Source organism: Vulpes lagopus, chromosome 2 (genome assembly GCF_018345385.1).
Source record: "Vulpes lagopus strain Blue_001 chromosome 2, ASM1834538v1, whole genome shotgun sequence".
Taxonomy (NCBI): Eukaryota; Metazoa; Chordata; class Mammalia; order Carnivora; family Canidae; genus Vulpes; species Vulpes lagopus.
The window spans coordinates 49,686,204-49,691,723 of NC_054825.1; the positions used below are offsets into that span (position 1 = coordinate 49,686,204).

A 5,520-nucleotide genomic window follows, 5' to 3' on the forward strand; every position below is an offset into this window, starting at 1 on the left:
TCTAGGCGAGCAAAGCAGGGAGGAGCCACAGTGCCTTTATGACCTCATCTCACCAGTCACACACCGTCACTGCTACCACACACTACTCATCAGAAACAAATCACAAGGCAGAAAGTGGGGAGGAAGGTGGTGTGGCCAAAATCTGTCTCTTAAAGAGAAGATTCGGAAAGAATTGGGGGATGTATTTTAACACCACCATTCATCACAGTAGCAATATCCCAGGTGCTGTGGTTATATAATTGAAGAGTTTGGGAAAGACTTGACCACCATGGGAGTTGAAATCTCCCACGCATGCGGTGCTTGGTCTGAAGAAAGTACATGTTAACAGGAGGGGACTTTTTTTCCAAGGCATTTAGGAAAAAATGGCCCAGAGGGATGATACTGTGGTAAACCCAGTGGACTCAAGTTATCTGATAAAAAGAGAGGTTGACTTGGTTTGGGGACAGGAAACGATCAGGTCTGGATGAAATCAGGTCTGGATCAGGTCTGTCAGGATTACCCACGCCCCCTGGGTGGGAGATGCCTTCTCAGAAGGCAGTATTTCAGTAAATGAGTGTGAGTACCTCAGTAAAACTAAAGAATCGCTTCCACTTAATATCAATTCATGCTACTTTTGGATGGTCCTCAGGGTCTTCTGAGTATGGTTAACGTGAGGTGGGCCTCAGCATTTCCAGACCTGCAAAGCTGAGGACCAATGAGATCCATGAAAGGAGAGATCCACGTTGCAGAGTAATCATCTCCTTGTGTGAGATCCATGTCTCACCTTGCTTTTGTTATTGAGGAGCCCCTTCTAGAAAAATCCATGTCCCCTTTCCTTCCTTGCACCCCTGAAAGCAAGATGGTCACCAGCAGTATTATTGGTAGTATTGGAGCCACCTGTGAAAATTCAGCCAGGGTTCTTGCTCTGGCTGCATCGGCTCACACTGGCACCGCCTGACCTGGAAATAGCATCTCAATAGGAGCCACCACAGTTTCTGTCAGTACGTGGAGGACATAGACTCTGTCAATTTGGACTAAATGATCTTTCTTAGTAAGAAAGCAAGATGTAGGATGTGTAGACCAGTATTTGGAACATGTGATTTCTTGTGATTGAAAGAGAAAGAAAAAAATATATTTATATTTGTGTGAATTTACACAAAACTAGTGAAAGGGGGCAACCCTGTCAGGACCCCTCTCACTTCTGAAAGCTTTCTCTGTATCTCTACTTAATAAACTTCTATCCCTTTACTTAAAAAAAAAAACCAAAAAACAGTGAAAGGGTAAATAAAAACATATACCTCTTGGACAAGCGGAATAGGGAGGATGGGGGTGGAATAAACGTGAGGCTTTGTAGTGTGTACTTTCTTATATTGTTAAGGTTTTTAAGCCATACAAATGTATTGTCTACTCGATAAAATAGAATAAACCAAAGTAAAATGAAACTCTAAAGATTAAAAAGGGGGAAAAAAATCCCTATGAGGAGATACTCAGCATTGAGTGTTAAGAATAGATCTCTCTCTCTCTCTCTCTCTCTCTCTCTCTCTGGGTGTTCATTGACTTCCTGCTATTGGATAAAGCAAGATATATGAATTACCATGTTTCTTTTTTGCCTGAATTGCCAGGTAGGACAGAGCAAAATTTAGTGCTTTGCTACGGTGTCTTTCACTTATATAGTTTTATATAGATTTCTAGTATAAATCTACCCACCTTCCTGCCCAGTCCCACTGCTTACCTGGCTTTGGTTCATTTATCCTCCTTTCTGGCTTTCATTGTAGGCCCACTCTGATCCTTTCCAAGGCAAAAATAGTCAAAAAATAAGGGAAGGAATAAACATAAAATACTCCCTTTAAAAAGACAAGAAAGAGGATACTCACACTTTTTTTTTTTTTTAAGTAGGCTCTGTGCTGGGTTCAATGCAGGGCTTTAACTCACTATGTGAGATCAGAGCTGATCAACTGAGCAGGACCAAGAGTCGGATGCTTAAGCGACGGAGCCGCCTGGATGCCCCCTGCAAATTTTTGATAAAAGCTTAAGATGATATGATCTTTTCAGAATATAATTTGGATGTGTCTACTAATTTTGTAAATGTACATGTCTCTGATTCAATAGTTATTTTAGGAGTTTGACTTACAAAAATACTTGCAAACATGTATAAGACATAAGTACAAACAGTATTCATCATTCATTACAAATATTAATGAAAAATTATAACCAATCTAAATGTCCATCAATAGCAGGCTGGTTAAGTAAATTATGAGAAAAGTGCAATAGCTAAAAGGAGAGAGATAAACCTGTGTTTATTGGCATGCGAGGATGAGCAAGTATGGAAAAATCTGTAGAACAGCAGTTCTCAAACTTTTTTGTCTCAGGGCTTTTTTATATTCTTACAAATTAATGAGGATCCCAAAGAATTTTTATTATATATGTTAGGTCTATTGTTGTTCACCCATTAGAAATTCAAACTAAGACATTTAGGGGCATCTGAGTGTCTCAGCTGGTTAAGCGTCTGCCTTAGGCTCAGGTCGTGATCCCAGGGTCCTGGGATCGAGCCTCGAGTTGGGCTCCTTGCTCAGCAGAGAGCCTGCTTCTCCCTCTCCCTCTGCCTCCCTGCCACTGCTCATGCTCTCTCTCTTTCTCTCTCAAATAAATCAATTAAATCTTTATATAAAAAAAAACCAACCCAACTACTAAGACAGTTTTAAAATGTACTTACTAATTATTTAAAGTAATGAGAGGTGTCTAACTGGCTCAGTCTGTAGAGCCAGCAACTTTTTTTTTTTTTTTTTTTTTTTGAGCCAGCAACTCTTGATCTTGGGGTGGTGAGTTCAAGTTCCACATTGGGTATAGAGATTACTTAAATAAATAAATACATAAATACATACATACATACTAAAAAAAAGTAACAATAATGATGAACTCATTACATGTTCACCTAGTTACATTCTTTTTATGAAAATGAATCATATCAAGACATAATTTAGTGAGAAGGCTGGCATTGTCTTACACGTCTGCAAATGTATTTAATGTCACTTTAATAGAAAATAGCTATATTCTTTTTTTAAAAAGATTTTTTTATTTACTTATTCATAAGAGACAGAGAGAGAGAGAGAGGCAGAGACATAGACCGAGGGAGAAGCAGGCTCCATGCAGGGAGCCCCACGTGGTACTCCATCCGGGGTCTCCAGGATCACCCCCTGGGCTGAAGGCAGTGCTAAACCTCTGAGCAACTCGGGCTGCCCAAGATAGCTATATTCTGTCCCCACCTTTCTCTTTCTAATAAAAAAAAATAGAAGATAGCTATATTCTCAGATCTGCTTCTGCATTCAATCTGTTGTGATATGTTGTGCTGGTTGAAGTACAGGAAGAAAATCCAGCCTCATATACATATGCAGTTGAAAAAAGGGAAGATTGTTTTGATAGCCTTTTCAGATCATCGTGGATATTCTCCTCAAATAGTTCACCCAAATTCAGCAAGTGGTGATTTCTCAAAGGTTAGTTGCCGTGTGGATTCTGAAACCCCATCAGTGAGCTTTTCCTACTCCGTTACGTTAAAATCCATTACTCCGTCTTCCAATTCGAATGATTATTTTCCCCATGCATGATTTTGTAACACTCGTCACTTGAAAAATATCAGTTCACTGAGTTATTACAGACCTTTCTAATATTGACCATTTTTTAAAAAGACTTTATTTATTTATTCATGAGACACAGAGAGAGAGAGAGGCAAAGACACAGGCAGAGGGAGAAGCAAGCTCCCTGCAGGGACCCCATGTGGGGCTCAATCCCAGGACCCCAGGATTACGCCCTGAGGAAAAAGCAGACACTCAACCATTGAGCCAGCCAGGCATCCCTGGTATTGACCATTTTATTAACAATATCAAAAAATCCCATTTGTTACTATCACCACAAAGCTCATCACTCAAGTCTTTAAGTGTTGGAAAGCTGTGCAGCTCATAGTGGCAAATATGAGTCTTGGAGTATTTGAGAACTGCCCATGTAGTGAATAATCCCTCCCTTTTTAAAATTTAACTTTTGTTTGAAAGTTTGCATTTCATCATTAGTAATAAACAGTTTTCTTTGAAGGGACAGGCTCATTTCATTCCTTTTTGAGAAAATGTCTGAAAAATCCCCAAATCTGAATCACCATAGCTTGCCTGTTAGTCATTATTTCAAGCAAAAATGATGTTCCTTGAAAAAACCAGTTGAATTCAGTTTGCAAGTCAAACAATTGCTGACGCCCTACTCCCCAGACGATCATTGTACTGTGGAATGCAGCCGAAGTGCCTGGTGTGTACTTCTCATCGCCCTATACAGAATCTTAAAAAAAAGACAAGTACTCCAGGGTTGAGATTTAATAAAATGAATCATCTTACAGCTTTCAAAGACATTCCTAAAGAAACTGGCATTTCTGTTATTCTGAGTGTGTCGTGGTGAAGGGTTACAGTGACCACTAGGACAGTTTGGTGTTACAAGCTCTCACGTACTGGCTGTTTTACTCACTTTTGCTTTTTGTCACATCAATGCCAAGGTCAACACTGGGAGAAAAGGCAAATCATGCTTTAGTATTATTATTAAACATTGTTTTGGCATTGCAGACCCTCCGAAATGGTCTCAGGGACCTTCAGGGATTCATCAGACCACCCGCAGAGAGCTGCTGACCATAGCATATAATTCTCTTTTCTGTTAAAAGAAGAAGCAGCAGCCAAAAAAATAAACAAACAAACAAAAAACCCAAGATACACACCAAAATGCTAACAGTGGCTACTGGTAGCAGTAGAAAGTGATAAAATGTTTACTTTTTCACTTTATATACCTTTCTATTTTTTGACTCCTTTACAGCGAGTATGTATTTCTTAAGTAATTAAAAACAGTAAAGAAAGAGATTAAATTTAAATTATAAACAACAATTACAACACACTCGGAGAACGTAAAATGCCGGTAGAACTATCTTCACTTGGAAAATATGGAGAGATTAGGTACATAAAGCAGGGAGCTTAAATTATTAAAAAACAAAACAAGACAAAACAGAAACCTCACCCTGAGAAAGACCTCATCTCCCACAGGGCTACAGGAAGGCAGCGCTGCTCTGGGTGTGCACACTGGAGGCACCCACCAGGCCCAGGTAGCTGAAATGAATGACCCTGCTGGTACCTCGCGATGCAGTTTGAAAATAAATCTAAAACACATTCTCTCTAGAAGGCAACAGGATTAGCTTCCAAGAGTGATTTGACACTCTGGAAAGCTCACAGCTTCCTTCCCAGAGGAAGGAAGAAATCAGGCCTAGGACCCAGAGCCAACAAAGCAGCTGTCATGTTTTTCCTTTGAGGCCTTACACCACCCAGTCCTGTGCCTTCCTACTTCCAGACTGAGCCCTAGTCACCTGGGCCCAGCAGATCCCGCACCCTTCTAGATCCCCCCTTCTCTACCCCCCCTATCTAAACCTCTAGGTGTCACAACACCATGATAGCAGTCATCCATGCCCTTGCAAACATGATCTCCATTACCACGTTCCCTCCCTCAGTGCCTTTGCTGGGTAAGCTG

At 40.4% G+C, this 5,520-nt stretch overlaps 1 long non-coding RNA gene across 1 annotated transcript; it reads right to left on the minus strand.

Annotated features, from left to right (window-relative positions):
- Nucleotides 1-1,652: 1,652 nt before the first annotated feature.
- On the minus strand, nt 1,653-5,150 carry LOC121482899. The gene is made up of 3 exons (XR_005985657.1): nt 5,017-5,150; nt 1,854-1,987; nt 1,653-1,767 (listed from the first exon to the last, which is right to left on the minus strand). It is a non-coding gene; the product is annotated as an uncharacterized LOC121482899 (long non-coding RNA).
- Between the last annotated feature and the right edge of the window lie 370 nt (nt 5,151-5,520).